This window comes from Pan troglodytes, chromosome 3, assembly GCF_028858775.2.
Source record: "Pan troglodytes isolate AG18354 chromosome 3, NHGRI_mPanTro3-v2.0_pri, whole genome shotgun sequence".
NCBI classification, from domain to species: domain Eukaryota; kingdom Metazoa; phylum Chordata; class Mammalia; order Primates; family Hominidae; genus Pan; species Pan troglodytes.
In genome coordinates, this window is record NC_072401.2 from 98,943,634 (window position 1) to 98,963,716 (window position 20,083).

Sequence of the window (20,083 nt, forward strand, 5' to 3'; positions counted from 1 at the left end):
CGATGGCAGAATAAAGGCAATTCCAGACAAATAAAAACCGAAAAAATTGATGTCAATAAACTAAGTGAAAAATTAAAAGGCATTCTTTAGGCAGAAATAAAAAAAAAAACTATCCAAGTTGAAAACACAAATGGAAAGTGTTTTATATAGTTAAATCTAAATAAATAATGACTATAATAAATAATGATGTACATGGAGAATTAAAATGCATGACAAAAGTAATACCAATCATAAAAGGAACCATAGTATTCTAAACTCTTAGAATTGCCTAGAAAATGGCAAATGGACTAAGTTATATTAGACTCCAGTAAGTTAAGATGCATGTTATGATCTGTAAATCACTAACAAAGTAGTATAAAATGTATAACTAATAAGCTAATAGAGAGAGAGAATGAATTTAAAAAAAACTTGACCATTTCAAATGCAGCAAGAAAAAAGGAAAGCAAAGACAAAACAGATGGAGCAATACATTCAAAACAATACAAAGGAGAATGTAAATGCAAATATATCAGTAAATATATTGTCATAATATAATATATAATCCAAACTTGAAAATCATAAGACTTGAATTTTTTTACAATCCAACTATATCCTGCTAATAAGAGACAAATTTTAAAGATAAGGACATAGGACTGGGTGTGGTAGCATGTGCCTATCATCCCAGCTACTTGGGAGGCTGAGGCAGGAGGATGACTTGAGCCCAAGAGTTTGAAGTAGTCAAACATACTGAGATCCCTTCTCTAAAAAAACAAAAACAGAACAAAACAAACAGGACATCAAAAATTGAAAGAAAAAAGTTAGAACAAGTTAAACCACGAGGACACAAACCAAAATATGCCAGTAACTTTAACACCAGAATTATGACTAGAGATAACTAGGAATATTTCATAATTATAAAAGAATCACTCCCCCCAGGAAGATACAACAATTCTAAATTGGTATATATCTAACATAGCTTCAAAATATACGCAGAACAAATTGACAAAACGAAAATAATGAATCCAAAACTGATTGCAGCTCTTAACACATCTTTCTCAGTAACTACTCCACTTCAGTTGTGTTACAATCCAATTTCAACTGCAATACAATTCCAGCACTAACTAGCCAAAGTTGGTGTAAATCCCACAGGTTAAAGGGCAAAATCCTCCATAAGACTGCCCTCATTTCAGATGCCAGCTGCAAGCCCTAGTGGGTCCCCATGCCACTTGCACTCTTACCAATTGGCTATGAATTCAGGGGTTTCCATGATTCACTCAGGGTTGATAAGGGGCTAGAAAGACTCATAGTACTCAGAAAAGTGCTATACATATGATGACGGTTTTATTAATATTATGAAAGATACACATAGGGTAAGGTCTAGGAAAGTCCTGAATGCAGAACTTCCATGCCTTCCCCACAAAGAGTCAGGGCATGTTACCAATGCCACACATCAAAGTGTTTGCCAATCAGGAAGCTCCACTGGGCTTCAACATCCAAAGATTTTATTGGGGTTGTATTACATAGGCACAATTGATTAAATCATCAGTCACATGATTAAGCTCAAACTTTAGCCGCCCGCTACTCCCCAGCCCCAGAGGTCCTGTGGCCAAAAGTCCCTATCTTCTAACCATGTGGTTGGTCTGTGTCATGACCTGTCCCCATGTTGAAGCTATATAGGAGCCCACTATGAGTCACCTTATTTCTATCATTCAGGAAATTCCAGAGGTTTGTGAAGGAACCTGGAACAAAGACCAGGCAAATTCTTTATTATGCCATAGTAACCAATACAGCAAATACATCCATAAGGGTATAGGAAATCCAAACAAAATAATTTATGAAATAGGCATGACTGAAATATTGAGAATACTGAATTGGTCTATTTAAAAAAAGACACACACTATTTTCAGGTGTACATGGAACATTCACCAGAGTTTACCATATATTGGTTCACGACAGATAATGGACACATGACACATCTATGGCACATTTCATACTACAAAAATTATTCAAAATATGGTTATTCACTATCTTTGAATATAGAAATCAATCAATAAAAAATAACTAGACTCTTTTCCTCAAATGTTTTGAAATTAAGCAATACATTTCAATATATGTACAGGTAAAAAAATCAGAATGCAAATTAGATAACATTTTGGATTGAATGAGAATAAAAATGCAACATACCATATCAACAAATATTAATTATTAATTCAGTATTACTGTTATTCAAAATAGTTTATTGTTCACCATTTCATTAACTTAATAAAAAGTATGTTTAGAATTATAATGACATAATGATGTTATCAAAATAAGTAGAATTTGTTTGAACAAAAAATAATTTTTATTAATTATAGCATGAAAATACAAAATATAAATCCATGATTATGAACTAAAATTTACCTATTAAAAATAATCAGCACAGAAAATATACTTTAATAATGCTTTATACTAGAGGGCCAAAGTATTCTGATTATCTGTAGAGAAGCAAACACTCTAACTACCCATCTCTTGCATCATATAAACTCTTCCCTTTGCTACACTGTTTTCATTGTCTTTTAAAAATCTGCATAATGTTCTTCTGAGTGAATTAACTGTAATTAATTAACCTTTTTCCTATTTTCCTATTGTTGTGTATTTGAGTTCTTTGATGTGTTACCGATGTACTTAGAGCTAAATTCCTGCTCTACAGCATCGCCTTCACTGTTAGGCCCAATCTGGCCCCTACATATTCCTGTGGGCTTATGTCTCTCCTGGGTTTCGATTTTGAACCTGGTCTGTTTCTGTCTTTGCACTCCTGACAGTCTGTAGCTCCTTCCCAAAGGTGGAAAATAATTTGACTTTTTTTCCCCCCAGAATTCTTAAGAGGTCAGTGTGGAAACTTCAGATGGAAATTTATATAATACAGCAAGTTTCCATTCAAGGTTTCAAGATAAAACTTTATTCATTGTTATGAGCTTTAGACACCCAATTTATAAAAATGACAACTGATGTTCTAAATTTCAATTAGGTTCACAAAAATCTTACAAGAAATTGTAATAATGTCTTGCCTTAACATAAACCATAAAGAACAGTGAAGTTTCATTAGCACATTGTTCAGAGAATCATAGAGAAGTTACAAATGAGAAAGAAAAGTGTGATAAAGAATAGCTTAATGAGGATTTGTGGTATACAATATACAAAAATCTAAAAACAAAGCCTTTTTTTAGGTGTTAACACTAGAAAGTTACTCACGGAAATTGATTTTAAATAAAGACAAATATGCACTTTTAACATTATGGAATATAAGGGAAAACAAAAAATACTGACAAGGCTTTCTCTATTTTTGCCACACTTCAAAGAGATGAAAGGAGGCAGCCACTTTGAAGGGGAAAAATAGTGGTTTGTGCTTCAGAATTACAGATAACATCTCATAATAAGGTAATCCGGGTAACAAATGTTATTCAATTGATTATTAGAATTAATTTTCAAAAATTTAAGAACATTGAAACCTTAGCAATGACTTAACATATACCATTAAGTGCCTAGTAAGAACAGAACACTCTACTAAGCACTCCCACCAACCTTCCCACCCCCAATCCGTGGAAAAATTGTCTTCCACGAAACTGACCCCTGGTGCCAAAAGATTGGGGACCACTGCTCTAGACTCTAGAGTTTCTAGAGCCGGTATCCCCAGGATTACGTCTGTGATATGTAGAAGGTGAGGTGTACATGTGAATGAATCAATGATTAGAAATTATCTACACACTAGCACACAGATTATTAGAGAATTTAGAATCTGTGTTCCACAGTTTTACTCCTTTGATATGATATGAAGAAGGGTCAACATTACCAGGGTAAGTTGATACATTCTTGTCAGGCTCAATATTGCATCTTTGGCCCTAAATTATACATTGATATGGAGAAAGTGTTTATAGCAAATCATTACAACAAACCATTTTAATTTGTTCTAGCAACAACTGATAAGGGCTTGCATTAGGACAATAGAAGGAAAAGGAAGTAAAAGTGTGGAACATAAGATTCTAAATTATCTAATAATCTGTGTGGTAGTGTGTAGATAACTGCAAATCATTGACTCATTCACATGTACACTTTACCTTCTATACATCACAGATATAATGCTGGGGTTACTGAACCTAGAAACTCTATAGTCTTGAGCAGCAGCCCCCTATCTTTTTGGCACCAGGGACCAGTTTCATGGAAGACAATTTTTCCATGGACTGGGGGTGGGAGAGATGGTTTCAGGATGAAACTGTTCCACCTCGATCATCAGGTATTAGTTAGATTCTCACAAGAAGCACATAACCTAGATCCCTCACATGTGCAGTTCACAATAGGGTTTGTGCCCCTGTATGTTGAAATCTTAAGTATAGACACTAAAAAAGGAATAAAGGGAAGAATCGATAATATATAGCAATATATAATTAAAGCTGCTGGGCACAGTGGCTCACACCGGTAATCCCCGTTACTCAGGAGGCTGGGGCGGGAGGATAGCTTGAGCCCAGGAGTTTGAGGCTGTACATCGCTGTGATAATGCCACTGCACTCTAGCTTGGGCAACAGAGCAAACTCCCATCTCTAATAATAATAATAGCTAACAAAGGAGAAAAACTGGAATAAAAATATTCAATTAATCCAAAAGAAAGAGAAAAGGGAGGAGTGAAAATGCCAAAGTACGTGGAAGAAATAGAAAATGTATAGTAAGATTTAAACACAACTATTTTAGTAATTATGTAAATTCAAAAAGTATTAAAAACTATAATCAAAACAGAGAGACTATCAGAATAGGTTTAAAAAGTAAGACCAAAGTACATGCTATTTACAAGAAACATGCTTAAATTATGAAGACACAGAAAAGTGAAAGTAAAAGAATAGAAAAAACTGTACTACAAAATACTAATTAAAATCAAGAGGAATGGTTATGTTAATATCTGATTAAGAAGAATTTATGGTGAAAAAAACTAAAGATAAAAAGCAAGATAATTCATAAAGATACAATAATAATTTCAATAAGAAAGTAAAACAATCCTGAGTTTCTTTGTAACTTATAATAAGTTCCAAAATAGATAAAGAAAATTTTAACAGAGGAGTAAGAAGAAATCCATATATTTGCAGTCATAGTAGGAGATTTTAGTATACCTCTCAGTAACTGGTAGAATAAACAGAAATAAACAACAACAAAAAAACAGTAACACTTTTGAAGATTTAAACATGAATAACCGACTTGATTTAATTGGTATATATAAAACATCGTTATGCACAATACCTGCAGAATAAAAATTATTTTCAAGCATGTCAAGCACTTATCAAAATGTATTACTTGAGGATCGCTTACCATACATAGATAATAACAAACAAAATAAAAATATATAGAAAACAGAGAAATTATGTAATTAACATAATTAATTTCCTACATAAAAAAAATGTTTGTGAGCTGGTACGATTTTGCAAGGAAAAAAAAGGAAGAAAAAAACATTCCTAGTGTAGAGAGATACCCGTGAAAAGCATGCCATATTTGGAGAGCTGCAAGTTCCTTAAAGAGCAGCTGTTACCTGTGGAAGGTGGTGAGAGATGAGGCTGGAGGGATAGGTAGTGACTTTACTAGGAAAGGATGGACCTGTATGCTTTGCTGTTTTTTCAACTTTTTTTTCTTATAATCTTGAAATTGTATAAGGAAAATGTAAGAAGTTAACAAGTCATATAAGAAAATTGGACTTGCACTTTGAAAGTTTCAAAATGGCAACAGATTGAACATTGAATTAGAAGTGTGTAAAACCACAGGTAGTGAGCCCATATAACAGGCCATTATAAAAATCTAGGTGAAAAATAAGGAGATGATAAACTAGAGGATATAAGAATGGCCATATAAAAGATGACACATAGTAAAATTAAAGAACTACCAGGACTACATGATTGGCATCAATAATTAAGATAGGAAAGGTAGGCAATGAGCAAATGAGAGGGTAATTGTGAGAAGCGTTCACTTCAGTTTGGAGCATGCTGTCTTTAAGGTGCCTATGAAATCCCTGGCTGTAAATGTTTAGCATGGAATGCATATGTAGCTTGGAAGCACTTGGGAAAGATGTGGTCTGGATCAACAGATTTGGGATATCATAGTAGCTAAAGCTAGGATTGTGTTTGAAGTATGTGAGTGTTAATGAAAAGAAACTGAGAAGAAGGGAGAACAGAGGAGAGAAGAAGAAAGGGAGGGAAAAGAGGAAAATGAATGGAAGAGAAGGGAAAGCAAAAATAAAGAAAAGACAGGGGTGGGAGGAAGAAGAAGGAAGGGGGATGAAAGAGTATCTTCATGGTTTAAAAATATTAGTAATAGCTATCACTTATTGAGGGCTCAGCGTACACCAGACATTAAAATAATCCTGTGATACAGGAAAATCTAAAATCTTTTTTTCATACTATACTCTCACAATACAGAATAATTCTGTGACTACAGATGTGTGGAGCTTCCCCACAACACACACACCTCGTACAATTCTGCAGATGATTCTGCAGCAGACATTAGCTAGATGTCTTCTAGTTCAATTCAATTCTGACACTATCTACCTGGAGAGCATGTCAGATTCCACAGGTTAAGGGCTTAGTCCCACAAGACTGCCCCTACTTCAGATGCTGGTTGCAAGAACAGATTGTGGCCTGTGCTTCTTATTGACTAGCTATCAATTAGGGTTTCCATGACTCCTTTCTTGGATTTGATTAATTTCCAAGAACAGCTCACAGAACTAAGGGAAACAATTTACTTACATTTAACCATTTATTATAAAGAATATTACGAAGGATAAATTGCCAGAGGGAAGAACTGCACAGGGCAAGGTAAAGAAGGGGAGAAGGGGCAGACAGCTTTCATGGCTTCTCTAGGCATGGCACCCTCCAGGAACTGCCACTCGTTCAGTTATCCAGAATCCCCTCTAAATCCTGTCTTTTGGGGTTTTTATGGAGACTTCATTACATAGGCATGATTGATTGATTTCATTGGTCATTGGTGATCAACTCAACTTTCATCCTCCCCATGCTTCCCAGAAGTTGGGAAATGGGACTGAAATTCCCAACCCTCTAATCATGCATTGGTCTTTCAAGTGACCAGCTCCCATCCTGAAGCTATCTAGGGTCCCCAGCCACCAGTCATCTCATTCACATACAGAAGACTCTCCTATCACTCCAGAGATCCCAAGGGTTCTACTGTGTGCCAGGGAACCAGATGAAGTCCAAATATATACATATGCACATATACATATATATCTTATTATAGATAATATCTCAAAGCCTTTTAATATTTCAAAAATTTAATTCTAACAATCCTATGAAGTGGATATGATTATCATCTTCACTTCAAAGAAAAGGAAACTGAGTTTAGAGAAATTAATGTGACCAAAGTAATCTAGACCATAAGCAGCAAAACAAGGGCACTAAATCCAGATATTTCTGACAGGTTTCATGATAAGAAACTATGCAGTAGTGCCTACCTAGCCAATGTCACAAATCTAGGCCAAAATGAGTCCCCAAAAAAGAATTGAGGAAATTATTAACAGTGCCCAGTGCTGTAAAAACAAAATAAAACAAACAAAATATATAAAGTCAGAAACAATGCTTCAAAAACATGGTCTTTGGATTTTGCATTTAGGAATCACTGCTGGCTTTGACAAAATCAGTTGCCACTGAGTGGTAGAAGACAGACCACAACAGGTTTAAGCAAGCTTGGAAGGTAAACAGATAATGACGGTAAATTTGGCCTATTCTCTAAGGCCTGGCCTTGAGGAAAGAGAGGTTGAGAGTTCCTAATATGCTATGAAAGGAGGTTTTGTTTTTGTTCTAAACGTCCCAGAGTAATGAATATATTGCATTACTGAAGAGAGAGAGTAAGCAGCTGGAGAGATTACAGAAATAAGAGAAAGGAGATGAATGAGAAAGGAGTCTGAAGAAACAGAATTTAGAGGAAATTGATAAAGTGTGAGAACCTGGAGGGGGATCATGTCTAGAGGACTGAGTTGAGTATTGTCCTCAAACCCAAGGAGTGATTTTCTTCTCGCTAAGGAAGTAGATGCCCAAAGAATGTTTATAAAAGGAGGAATTGAAGTTCTTCCTAAGACTTCTAATTCCTCATGAAGAAGAAAAAGTAAATTGCATTTTATTAGTAATAAAAGTATTTTTCATAAAGCATATGATTTAGTATGACTTAAATGAAGAGTAAACACAACTGAATCATTTACATATATCCTTATATTTTATTAGCTTCAAGGGTATAGGCTTTTACATACTTGAAAATGCTAGCTGTAGATGTTTAAATAAAAGTTAAAATCACAGTTCTTTGTGCCAGTTGGCTCAATTTTTTTTTTCAGCCTTCAATTACTTTGTACTTTTATCTTTTTTATTACCACCAGAACTCATATACACAGTCAAGTCTGAATTTCTTTAGTTGCAGTTGGCTTCTCCTGAACTTAACATTACCTCACAAAGTCCTGGGGGTACCAATTGGTATATCTTATCTAAAAGTTCATAAAATATGATGAATATAAACATTAAAATACAACACTGAGGATGAATTGTTTGAAACATGCATGGGTCTTTAAGCCCAAGATGTTAGTGAAATCAAGCTAAATGCAAAATAATCAGAACTTCTGACAAAATCAAAAATTTATCTGGAATATGATCTCCCTAAGATGAATGTGAGACGTGACTAATAAGTGCTATAAAGATATACAGTTATAATTAAGTGAACTACAAATCTATTTTGTTGTGGTGTAAAACACTTTCAGAGATGAAAACCTTACTTATAAGAATTTGCACGCTTGTAAATCATGACCTCAGTAAATCTATAAGGTTGCATTATAATAAGTAGTTATGGATATTACAAGTAAGTCATTTTTCCTTCTGGCTTTTCAGATTTAGGGTCTTGTATTCAGAAATGTATACCCATTTGGGAAACAATATTCTGGAATTTTTAACAAGATATAAAATTTCATTTTCACAGAAAGACAGCCTCATTGTAAAGACCACATATCAAGTAAATGAGAAAAGATATATACATGTGTTTGTGGGTGCTTAGAGTGGGAAAGCAGAAAAGGGAATTGAAATAAGAAACAACTAGAAAATAATCACACCATAAAAAGTCAACCACTGTCTCCAGAGTAGTAAATTATAAGTTGAGGGAGCAATTTAAAACAGGAAGTTAGGATATAATGCAGTTTGTAAAGTTAAAATATTGTAAAGTTAGAATAAGAAATTTAAAGTAATCTTAAGGTGTGAAAAAATTTAGAACTATGCCATATTGTTTTTTTTAACTTTTAAAAAAGGTACTTGTACTACTGAGTATAAAGTTCCTTATGAATTCCATCAGCTAGAACATATTAGAAACTATGTTTCCTTTATACAGACAAACTTTTATGCACATATATTTATGTGTGTATGTGTGTGTGTATATATATAGAGAGAGGTATGTATATATGTACACACACACATAGCACACTTGACACCTAAATGTTATGTCGAATATTTTCTACATTTTGTTTTTACATTGTAATACTATATTTTCAGCCCGATTAAAGAGATTGTTTCAAAAAGTCACCATATTTTTAACACTTAATGAAAACAGAAGATGCAAGTGGTAGTGAAGGAAAGAAATAAAATTAAATGAAGCAACCCATAATTTTTTTGTCCAGCATTGTCCCTAAGTGCACACAGGGAAATTTCAAAGTTCCTTAGGGTCTCCCTTTTGTTTTCCCTCGCTTGTCATTCACAGTGGAATAAAATCCTTGAGCTATGGAGCTACCTGATTCTGAGGTCAGTTCATTTTTCAGTGAAAGAACTATTTCCAGGTTCATTCAAAATATCAATTTTTGTAGCAATTTTCATTTTATATATTTGCAGTAACTTTGGCCATGAACTAAATCAGAGTCATAAATTTTAAGGTTAAAAGTAACCTAGGAAACAGACTCGTCTAACCCATTCATTTTAAGTGCAAATTTGAATGTCAATTGTAATGCACAGTGTACCATACTACATTGTCGCTTGCTCTTTCAATAGCTGTACACTTGGAGCAAGCTTTAGGAAATATGAGACACAAAACATATGTTCTTACTTGCATTATCCTTTGTGCCCTTCTTGCGACACTTATAAGAAATTATTTTTATTAAAATTTTAGGCCATGTGCTGTGGCTGACACGTGTAATCCCGGCACTTTGGGAGACCGAGGCTGGTGGATCCCCTGAGGTCAGGAGTTTGAAACCAGTCTGGCCAACATGGGGAAAACCCTGTCTTTAGTAAAAATACAAAAAAAATTTAACCAGGCATAGTGGCACACACCTGTAATCTCAGTTACTCTGCAGGCTGAGGTAGGAGAATCACTTGAACACGGGAGGTGGAGGCTGCAGTGAGCCAAGATTGTGCCACTGGTGTCACCGCACTCCAGCCTGGGAGACAGAGCAAGACTCCATCTCAACAACAACAACTATATATATATATATATATATATATATATATATATATATATATATGGTCTGGCCCTGGAGAGAGCATATATTCATACATTCATTTAATTATTATTATTATTTTTTAAGACTGAGTCTTACTCTGTTGCCAGGGCTGGAATGCAGTGGGGCGATCTCTGCTCACTGCAACCTCCACCTCCCGGTCTCAAGTGATTTTCCTGCCTCAGCCTCCTGAGTAGCTGGGATTATAGGCCTGTGCCACTATGCCTGGCTAATTTTTGTATTTTTAGTAAAGACAACGTTTCACCATGTTGGCCAGGATGGTCTTGAACTCCTGACCTCAAGTGATTCGCCCGCCTCGGCCTTCCAAAGTGCTGGGATTACAGGAGTGAGCCACTGCACCCAGCCCATTTAAAAATATTTATTGGGCTGTTTTTATTGCAGTGTCTCGTGCTTATCCCAGCCACTAGAGAGTCTGAGGCAGGAAAATTGCTTGACCCAGGAGTTCAAAACCAGCCTGGGCAACAAAGCAAGACACTGTATCAAAAAAATTACTGGGCTTCTAATTTGTTCTGGACATTGACATTAATTCAGGAAGCTACAATGACAAACATGAAGGAAATGGCTCCTGATCTAACAGAGCTGCCTGGGAGTGAGACAACTTGGCTCAATTAAGGACAATAAAGTGCCATAAGAATCTCTGACTGCTATTTGGAGAATAATACCAGTATGTTTTTATTTATAATTCCACATACAAAATATCAGGTCAGTTAGCTTTTAAACTTTGTATGTTCTTAGTTTCAATTTTTTTTCAGTTTTTAAAACCAACAAATTTTATTTATTACATTATTTATCATAAATTTCTATTTATAAAGTTTCCTTCACTTTTCAAATATTTTTCTCTTTAATTATTCTAGGTGTCAAAAAGCTATTGATTTGACAAACCACATTACTAAATCCATTCCTATTAACCACAAAACAATAACTTAAAAGACTCAACCCATGATTAAATTGCAGTTTAAATGTTAACAACTGAATTAATTTCAATATGCTGCTACCTTGTTCATTTTCCTATTTGAAATTTTCTATTGCTACTTTAACAAAAAGAATATCAACCATGTTGTCTTTATGGATTGCTCACTTATTCAAATAGCTATTACTCATCTACTAAAAATAAGGCGAATAATAAAGGCTTTCTAAAACTATATATCAAGGAGAAAGTTTTATAGCTTTAGTATTGCTTACAAATCAATTCCTTAGAGTTGGTCTGCCATTAGTAGCTTTTAAGACTGCCTAGAGCTGTGTCATTCACTGCTATTTTGACACATTAATGCACTAATGGTATGTGCAGGCTGACATAACTTCTCTCTAGTTCTATTACAATAATTATCAAGACCCTTCTATGAGACATGCAAAGTTAAGCAAGGTGACAAAGAGTATGTAAATACTCAAGTATTCCTGAAGCATTCATTTAAAAATGACAGTGAATAATTAAGAAACTATAAAAACACCAAGATAAAAACTATCTGCTGAGAACCTCATCAGAGGAAACAAACCGTGAATAAAAGAGACAGTCACTTAGAAATGAGGGCAGGTACATTCAAGTATTCATTTTCTTTTTATAAAACAAGGTTAAAAGTTATGACATGATAACACAAATCACCCACTAAAACCCTATGACTTACTGGCAGTTTTAAATGCAATGAGTATACATTTAAGAAGTATATAATATGGGAAAAATCAAATTGCCTTCAAAAATAATTTCACCTTTGGTGGGAAGATAGACATTAATTTTTTATGAAAAATAAAAATACTGTATTAATGTAAATTGGTAAATACGATCCATTCAGGGCGACAAAAATTGGCTATTGACAATAAAGTACTTAGTTTGCTTTCTCTATTCTCCCTTCTCCATTTCATACCAGGTTAAATGAACAAAAGTCCTCCAAATGAACTGCCTGTTATGTTACTTCTGTCAAAAATAATAAATGCCTTCCTACTATCTATTTTGTCACATGAAAACAACATTTTCACCATCCTGGCTCCCTACCAGCTCAGGCTCAACACCATCCTTTTTTACTTCCAATCTGATGCTAATGCCAGGGAACATTAACAAGTTTTGATGTTACCTTATCAAAACTATTCATAGAAGTGCTTTTCACCTTCACTTTCTTCTTATTCTATGAATGACCCAACTATTTGTAGAACTTTAGATTCTAAGGGACAGTAGAACCAAAAATAATATTTTCTCAAGTTTAAAAAATGTAAAGCCAATAAATTAATAAAAACAGTGGTTTAGATTTAAGACCGAATAATTTAAAATAATAATAATTACAGAGCTGCCAATACAGATGGGAGAAGTAATTAAAAAGTTGAGCATAGAAGAGATAGAAAAGTGAAACAGAAATCAATAAAGATCCTGTACCCTGCTTTTCACTATCCACCACAGGGAAATCTTCAAAGATGGTGGGAAGGGTGCTTATCATCTCTGATAAGTGTGAGGATCCAGAGTGGAGGACATCAGTACTGTCTTCCCATCTGCTTGCCCCAGAAGGCGTCAAGGTCTAGAAAGTTCCCCAGAATTTCATGTCACAGGAAAACAGAATTGAGATAGCTATGTGGAGAGATCAGTATAGGCAAGCCCACTGAGATACCCAGAACTCCAGCAAGGTATGGAAGGACTGCCAAATTTCCCCTATTGTGAGAAAAATTTTAAAAAAATGAAACATAGATCCAGCAGATATTGAAGCACCCTTGTTATCATAATGAAGGACACTGTAGAGGAAAGTGGGATCAAATACAGATGCAGACACCTCTGCAAACTCTAGCATAGAGGGATGATCCTGGTCAAGAATGTACTAACTCAGTAAATGATAGCTCTGAATAGAGGATGGCATTTAAGCAAATATCATGTTACATCTCTAGCCAGGACACAACACTGGTGGGAACTAGATTATTTCAGAAAAAAAAATGAGGGAAGATTAAAAGGGGAGAAGAGGAGAGAAGGAAGAGGGAACAAGAGGTGGAGAGATGAAGAAAAAGGAGAAAGGACAAGGGATAGGTAATTCCTGAAATAAACTAGTTGAAGGATCAGGCTCTTGAGTCAAAATGTCAATTTCAATTCCCAGTTTTATCTTATTTGTTGTGTAACCTTGAGTAAGTTACCTAGTCTTTCTGTACCTCAGTGTCCTTATCTGTAAAATAGGGATAAAAATAGTACCTACTCTATCAGGATGCTAGAAAATTAAATGAATCAATACATACAAAGCGGGGGAAAAACCATAAGAAGAGTAAAGCTTTTGTGTAAGTGGAGAGGACATTCTGGCCAAGGACAATGGAATGGTTATGGTATTTCCAGCCACAGTGAAAGACAGTTGGTGGAAAGGAAATAATTGTATAGAGGAGAAAATGACCTAAGTATGGAGTATTTAGAGTCTGAGTTTAAAGGGGCAGGACAAGGACTTGGCATTACGTCCTCAGTAGTCTACATGCAGAAAGTCTAGTACAAGGAGGTATGCATTCAATGCATGAACAAATGATGTCAATGATGGCTATTAATTGTACACTATAAACTAGCCTTGACCAATCACCAAGTCAACAGTATGATAGCTTGTACCAGTCTCTACTTGTGAACTCTGTATGATTAAGTGAACAAGTCAGAAAAACTCAAATAATAACCACCTTTGGATCCTCTTACGAGAATAAAAAAAGGTTCAGATTTTACCATAACATTTAGTCACAAGTAATTAAGTCAGGCTCTTGTAAATTTCCTCTGTGTATATACTGGTTATAGAATCTTTTTAAGTTCCTGGTCTAGAATATTAAAGAATGCTACCCACCCTGCCAAGACAGTTTTAGTTTTGTGCTCTAGAGAAGATGCTATTTCAGAAAAAGTGATCAAAATATTTCCACTTCACAGATCTGTTATAAAATTAAATTAATCTTTATAGGCACTCACGAGAAACACAAATATTGTTTCTCTTTAAAAAATGATCTTACATGGAGAATACAAAGCTAATGATAATTCAGCTGTATTTAAGTGTAAAGGGTAAATGTATTTGCAAATAACAGAGTTTGGGGGTTTTTTTGGTTATAGAGTATGTGAAAATATAAAAGAAAAATATTAAAATTACTCTTGGTTTGATTAGATAAATGTGGGGTCAAATTTTTCTTTAAAACAAAGGAGTCTGAAAATTAAGTTCAGACTTTTGATATTTATGTTATTAAATTTTTTAAATATTCCACATGTGATGTTATAATATGTACATTCTGATAAAAAATACTCCACTGTTTGTTACTATTGTACATTATTAAACAGTATATTGCAAAGAATAAAACATATCATTTCCTCATATATTCCATGATCATTCCATGATCAGTGTGTCATGTGAAATAGTCCTTTTTACCTTGAGCTGATCTTTAATGCTTGCTTAAAAAAATAATGAATGACTTAACACAGGACCAACAAATCAACAGCAGAAGATCAAAGAATTTTAAGAATCAAGGAAACTTAAGAAATTTGCCGGGTCAATCTCTAATTTAATTGATTGGAAACTACTCATATTCTGTTGAGCCAGTTATCCAGTTTGATACAGTTAGAGACAGAGCTAGGATAAGAAACAAGTATTAGAAGGTTCCCAATGCCCAGAGCAGCGCACCACTGTAGATCATTCGGGATCATTACCCAGAACTGACAAATGCGTAAACTGATACTCAGAAATGTACTTTAGACAAGATGACGCAAATATGACAGTGAAACTGGTACTAACAACAATGATAATGAAGACCCATTACTTATTTTACATTATTTTGCTCTCTTTGGAAGAACTTTTGAAAAATGATTAAGAATCTCATCTTCAACAGAAATACACCTATGAAGTAATTTGTTCATATACAACTTAAAATATGTAAAATAGAATCCTGAAGTTAAAAACAGGATGAATTGAAATTCACTTTAAAGAAAAATATCTTCCATGTCCCAACTTAATTATCATTAAAAATAGGGAGGTTAAAAACAAGATACCCAAGCTGGGCCCTGTGATGCATGCTTGTAGTATCAGCTACTGGGAAGGCTGAGGCAGGAGAATAACCCAGGCCCAGGAGTTCATATCTAGTCTGGGCAACATAGCAAGATACTATCTCTTAAAAAAAATCCAAGTATATCTTATTAAAAATATTAGTGGTAATGAGATAGCTACCAGTACTACAAAAATGCCAAAGTAAATATGCTTTAAAAATAAAGCCTGAATTTTGCTATTTCCTATAATCCAAATATACAATTTTTTCTTAAACCTGACTCTACCTACATTCGTGGGAGTGCGGAAAAGATAGTAAAACTTGATAATTACAAATATTAAATTAATTGAATATTTATACAAATAATTAGTTCAATACATTAGAGTCTCATTTAATAATTTGATGCTACTACTAAAATAGGGAAAGAATGTCAGCATTAAAACACATCTTAGCATTGCTGGCATTATCATTAGAGTTTACATGTGTTTTTCTTCCATTGAGGAGTAAGAAGAAAATGTTGCTATTTTGTTATAATCATTACTACTTTTCTTGTAGTGTAGAGTTTAGAAGGTTTATTTTGTAGGTTTTAAAACTCAAAATTTCAACTAGTTAAGACACCTTTCCCAGTGTTTTACAATGGAATATGGTTGAAATGAAATAATTTTAGTAAACTTAATTATTTTTTTCACTATGCAAGTAATACTCACTTAGCTATCTGAACTCAATATGTTAATATATACTTACTTTTAGGGTCATTAGTGGGACTTGAGTCATTTATAATAACACAAATTTTACTAGGTTAATCTGACAAACCAACCTGCAGAGTATGTGCATCTTTGTCTAATCTTAAGTAATAGTCTTACTGATTTAAGCAGACACACAGAGATGTTAGGAAGTTGTCTTACATATGGACAAGGAAAAGGTTTCAATTATACTGGCAAATGTTTTGGTTGGGCAGATGAAGAATAAATGAAATACTGGCATGTCCTGGAGGGGTTTTAAACTTAAGCACAATGGTTCACCATCTATATTGAATAACTTAAACAAATTCATGTTTCAAGGTAGAGGCTTGGAGAGAATAATCATTCATAAGTCTTCGCAGCTATGATATTACAATTTTAATTTTTTGAAATGTCATGTACTTCTGTACCACCTAAGACATTTGTCACATGTGAATGGGAGAGTTTCTTCCACTATCCTGAAGTAGTTCCTGAAAGGAGCCAGCTAGTCAAACAATTTAAAATGTCATGATTTTTAAAGTTACACCTTTAGTATATTGCAAAGCATTTTCATCCACTGTATAAATAGCACATGGTATTTGACATTTTTCTACTATTTTATAGCTTGGAAGCATAATTTGAACAAAAATTTAGTGCACTATGCTATAAGAGTGGACCGAGCATTTAGGAGCTTTGATATCAGATAGATTTGGATTGTAATAGAGTCTATTCTACCCCCAAGCCGGATAAATATTTTAAATACGTAGTCTCATTTTTATCATCTATAAAAAGAGAGGTCATATCTGCACATCCTAGGGTAGTTATAATGATTAAGTATAATTATTATATAAAGGCCTAGCAAGCACATAATAGATCCTCAATAAATATGAGTTCTCTTACTTTACTATTTTTTCAAAACCCTTTCAAGGCAAGGCTATGTAAAATGTAATTTGTGATTATCAGCAAATTAGTAGCAGTGAAGGGTGATTAAACAGTTAAAAATTGTTTATTAGATTTGACAGTCTTCAAGGAATGAGTGTTTATTAGAAAAAAATGTTTATAAGGTAACAACATGGTTTTCTATGCAACTACTTGATTTTCCACCAGATTCCACTGTAAAACTGGAAAGGTTAGAAAAATATTCCTTAGCATCAGAAGGAAAAAACACTGGGCAGTGAATGTGTCCCCTGTAAGCTGAAATAACTATCTTATTTCATCCAACAACAAATTATGGTAATTCACAATTTATTTATTTAGCACCTATTATGTGGCAGTCACTGCAGCACTTAATGCTGGCAAAACAATGCCAAATAAATATCTATTATTACAGATCCTGAGGGCATAGGACTTTCAGTAAAGTGAGAGACACAAACAGGATTAAAATAATCACAGTGATGAGTACAGAATTAAAACCTCAGATAACTGAATCTCTGAAGGAGGACTCAGACCTGGGTTCAAGGGACATGGAAGATTTCTGAATGAAGAGACTTTTGCTGATCAGGCATCCAACAAAGTTATAAAGTTTCGTGACAGGAGTAGACAATGGAAACCCCAGATACACATCCCAAAATACTGGAAAGTTGAACTATAGCAAAATATGTAAGAGGTCTGTCTATCTTACAATATAAAAGCCAGCAAAATAGGGAGCAAAGGAAATTAAGATAAACTTGGCTACCTACTGTTTAATGTGTCCAACTTATAATTTTTACTGATATGATCTCCCTATAGTAAAATTATTTCAATAAATTCCTCAACTTATCACTACAGTTATGCCAGACTTGTTTCGTTTTAGTTGGTGGTCTGAACTTTGTAATGCAGAGTAAATAAACAAAAAGTACAAATATTTATAGTGCTAAATTTCTTGAAAGCAAATTTAAAATATCTTGATGAGCGGATTCATTTGCTGTTTTATTATTGTGATTCTTTTTCTCAACAAACAGACAGCTGCTTGTTTCATTTCCTTAATGTCTTATTGCCTTCTATTCACATTAATGATACCTTGCTTCTTGTAGTTTCATTGAAACCCAAAGGATCATCAAGGTTCTTATCCCAGCCATCTTATTTTTATGGCATTTGAACCAGCCAGTTCATTTTATTTTTCACGGAAGGACTAACATATCTTTCATCCTACAGCAATCCTCTTTTTTGGAGAATAATTTTTCTGAATTTCTTCCTAGTGTGGGTCATCTGGTCTCCAGTCCTGAGTTTCTCTTGGAAAAGTTTTGTACAACCAATAACTGGTCTTCTGAGCAAAAGCAAGCTAATATTCTGAGAATGATTCTTCACACTTGAGAATTTTTCTTCTTAAATAGTGGCCTGTGTTTCTGTCTTTTCTCTTCAAGAATTCAACTTCAGTGCCTCAAACTGATTGAAACATCAAGTTGACTTTTAAAGTATAAAATTGTTTTAATATAGGACCTGAACATTATTTAAAGATTCAACATTTAACAGTCAAAACATACTATATTTCATAGAGACCTTCTTATATTTCACATTATTGAAATGATCCACTTTTCTCTAATTTACCAGAGTGATTATTTGAAGATGTTATTTATAAAAGAATGAACATTTGGACCACTCTAGCATTTTGCTCTAATTGTATTGTGATATGCTTTCAAAAGCACAACCATAAATATTAAATTCATTTTTATCTAAATATTTTTAATTTAATATATTTAACTTTCACTTGAAAATATCCAGGTTTTACTGCTATTTTAAAAATTATGATTGCAAAGAACCATCACAAAAGAAAATTTATGGGGCAGCTATAATCTCAATAGTACCCAGAGTTTACACAGGACTAAGAGAAGTTTACATTTAGACAAGCCAGAGCCTACATACTTCGTTGAACAACTAGGATATTTGGTACAATGCAGAAGGGTTGTGACTCAGCAGCAGGAACAATAACTGTAAACCAAAGGCTATTGTAATCTAAAAAGGGCTTCAAAACTCTTCAAAAAAACCCCAAAAGAAGCTGACTTATAAGCAAATTAGTTGCTTGCCAGAATAAACATCTACACTGTTCGAAGAAAAATAACAATATCAAGGTATTAAACAACGTAATATTCATACTGCTCAGGAGCCAAACAAAAACTATTGTACATGTGAATAAGCAGGAAATTCTGATCCATAACTCAGGAAAATCAGTTCATAGAAATGAACCCAGAATGTCTAAGCTGATAAATTTGGCCCACAAGGACATTAAAGGAGCAATTCTAAGTATATTCAAAAAAAGAAAGAAAAAAGTAAATAGATCTCATTGTGGTTTTGATTTGCATTTCTCTAATGATCAGTGATGATGAGCTTTTTTCCATGTTTGTTGGCCGCATAAATGTCTTCTTTTTTTGGAACATGGCAATTTATTTTATGCATTATTTAAATCCACTGTTTAAAAATGTTCAAAAGGCAATTTAAGAAACACTTACAAATACATTTTTTCTAACTTAAAATAAGCAAGTCACCAGACATTCTTAAATCATTCATAACACCATTACCTTAAATAATTTTTAAATTCCAAAACACAAATATTCACTATGTAGTTCAACACACTGCTTAGCAGTAAGATTAGTTTCCCTCTAATAATATACTTCATGTAGATTATTAATTTGCAGGGTCCTTCAAAGTTATTAAAAGTTAACTAATAGAAACTGAAAACTAGAGAGGTAAGGGAGTTGAAACAGAGCACAATTCAACTCTAAAACTTTAGAGTTAGTTTCTCTAAAGAGAATTTGTAAAATTCCTTATTCCAGCCTGTGTTAAAGTTTGTATTTCAACTATGATATATAAACACATTTTTTTTTAATCAACAGAGGTAACATTAACATTTAGCATAAAATCTACCACAGGTTGTCTCCCAGATTGCTTCAGTATGTTTCTGTCAGGCCTACTATAAAGTAGAAAAATAAAGCAAATGAGTTTTGTTTCTTTTTGTTTG

The 20,083-nt window shown here is 33.8% G+C and overlaps 1 protein-coding gene across 6 annotated transcripts in view; it reads right to left on the reverse strand.

Moving 5' to 3' along the window:
* Positions 1 to 20,083, reverse strand: part of STPG2 (sperm tail PG-rich repeat containing 2) — a 711,650-nt gene that overhangs the window by 65,723 nt on the left and 625,844 nt on the right. The window lies entirely within an intron of this gene.